Source organism: Mercurialis annua, linkage group LG1-X, assembly GCF_937616625.2.
Source record: "Mercurialis annua linkage group LG1-X, ddMerAnnu1.2, whole genome shotgun sequence".
Lineage (NCBI taxonomy): Eukaryota > Viridiplantae > Streptophyta > Magnoliopsida > Malpighiales > Euphorbiaceae > Mercurialis > Mercurialis annua.
The window spans coordinates 3,040,520-3,043,367 of NC_065570.1; positions in this window are offsets into that span (position 1 = coordinate 3,040,520).

Sequence of the window (2,848 nt, forward strand, 5' to 3'; positions counted from 1 at the left end):
GGGTAGGGATGAAACATAAAAACCCAAAATTGGGTACAAATAATGTTTTTATAAGGTCAGGGTATAAACGAAAAAAAAGTGTAAGGTGAGGGTTTTTTAAGAAATTAAGCCATTTAATTATGTAGGCAATGTTACATTATATACTTTTTTTTTTCAAAAGCTAAAATATACATTGTTTTAGAAACTAACATTACAATGTCATATGTTAAAAATTAATGTTCTACACTTAACATACAAGTTGATGTAAAATTTGCACTATGTTGAAATAATTTCCCCACTCGAAGCCAAAAGAAACTAATGTTACGGGAAGTGATCTTTAATACTTTTCACTACATATGTCTACACACATGATAACAACTATTCATTGATGACTTTGTAGATGTTAATCTTAAATTATTTTAGATGTAACATATGATTCTCATGAATATTATCGATATTATGTATCCCTAACTTTGTTAACTCACTATATGTGTTATATGTGCTAAGGCCTCACTTTTTTCAAAAGTTTCTAATTACCGGAAAGTTAGTGTAGAGGAAATTAATTTTTTTATTGTATCGTTCACTTAATAACTTCTCGAAAAGTTACATTCTATTTTTAATTAATTTAAATTTATAGACAATATTATCCTCAATAACTAAATTGGTATATTAAATATAGGGAGATAATAGTATTTTAATTAATTTAATTACAAAAGTAGAACTTATTTATATTTTGATAGAGAAGTCATTTTTCTAGTTGAAGGGAAGTTAACCCTTTAACTTTTCAGGAAGTTGGCTGGCAAAAATGAACCAAATAAAAAAATATTATTCTTCGAAAAGTAAGACTTTTTTAGTGAATTTATCCCAACCAAATGAGGGCTAAATTTTGAATATAGTTTTAGATAGGGTAATGTATCACATATGATTATTATTGTTAAGTGAATAAATTCATATAAATATTTACTTTTAGTTCACTCTAATATCCTAATTAAGTTGAAAGTTGTAAATTAAAATATCTAGGGTGATTAAAATTTATCACTAAAGTTCATCAATCATTTATAGGTAAATAATCATGAATATAATACGATGTATCATGAAAATTATGCTTTAAATATATATAATGAGAAAACTATGAAGATGTTGAAATATATTGTCATTTAAGAATTAAAATAAAATTATTTTTTCTAGTGATACATGTTAAAAGTTGCCAACACAAAATTCTTACTAACCTTTTTATAAAAGACAGACCATTTTTTTATATAAATTCAGATTAATAGGCCATTTTTTTTATCATTATGGAGTATCTCTCTATATAATAGTACTCGTCATCCCTGACTCCGCACCTACAGTATATGAAACTAACTTATCCAGAAATATCGGCATCTTCTCATAAATGAACAACTAATCATTATTATTTTTGTCCGAATAAATAAATTCATTGATTGGTAGGAAAACGACTACTAGAGTCTCAGCTCTAGCCATAAAACGTGCGCTAGAGGATTACAACTAATAATCTACAAAGAATTGTTTCACATGAAAAATTAGATTTGTCATGAAACTCAACATATCTTTTAAGCATTGGAATCCAAACAAAGGTTAAAGTTAGAAGATAACGTGATTTAGTTAAGCAAATTAAATCATGGACAATTCTAGCGACGGCGCCAGGCGGCGGCGAGAGCCGGCAGCTAATATGAGTATTTTACTCCTATTTAAAGAGTCGTTTTCCGCTTGTTTTCATATGTTTCATCATGTTTTTATGGTATTCTAAATGCCTTATTGCATGTGTTAGTATATCAGGTACTTGGGAGCATTGCGAAAGCATTGTGGTGCAAAAGATGCCAAAGTTGACGAAAGCGAGTCAAAGAGCAAAGCCGGAAAGCGAAACGAGCGAGAATCGGAAGCCAGAAGGAGCATCTCGAATCGAGACACCCTCCTCAACTTAGTGTCTCGATTCGAGACACAAAATGTTACCTTCACAGAACTTCCATCTCGAATCAAGACACTCTCCCCAAGCTTCAGTGTCTCGATTCGAGACAAGGCATCAAAGGGGAATCTCGCTTTTCACTTGTCACATGGCTTGATTCACATTTCCATTTTGGGCCAACACTCTTATAGTTGATGTTTTTATTTCCTCTTTTATCTATTACTATAAATACAACATTATCTCATTTTTAGGTTTATGCAACTTTATTCAATTTTATTCTTTTTTATTGTTGCCTCTCTTGAGATTCAACATTATCTCATTTTTAGGTTTAGAATCCTTTTTTGAATTTGGCGCTCCATAACTTCCACCATTCTTGGGGAAGTTGAAGCTTTTAAGTTCTGTTTGAATAAGATCTTCATTTATTTAATGCAAGCTTTTATTACTCTTGAATCTTCATTATCTTATGATTGATTGTTCTTCATTGCTATTTAAGGTAACTCATCTAATCTTTATTGTGTTTGCTAATTATTGCTTAGTTGTTGATGTTTCCTTAGTTATGAGTGGCTAAACTCCTAGTCTAGGGGTTGTTATGATTGCTTATTATGATTGCTAGATGATTGGTTAGGATTGTATCGGTTAGGTTTTTGTTGTGTTTATCAATCTCAATGTTTAGATTAAGTTGGCCTCTTAATTCATGATTAGTATTTGATTAGTGAGGGCGAGAGTTTAACTAATCAAATAGATATAGGTACGCATAAGTTATAGACCTAGATGCACGAGAGTGATAGGGATTTAGCGGTTGTTTGAGTTTGTGGATTAATCGAATTGATTGGTGTAGACGACATCCACTTGTGCGAGAGTGAGTTGGATTTCGACTTATCAATCAATTGGCGGTTCTTCGATTTCCGGCTCGAGAGAGCGAATTTAGATACTTTAGTATGGCTT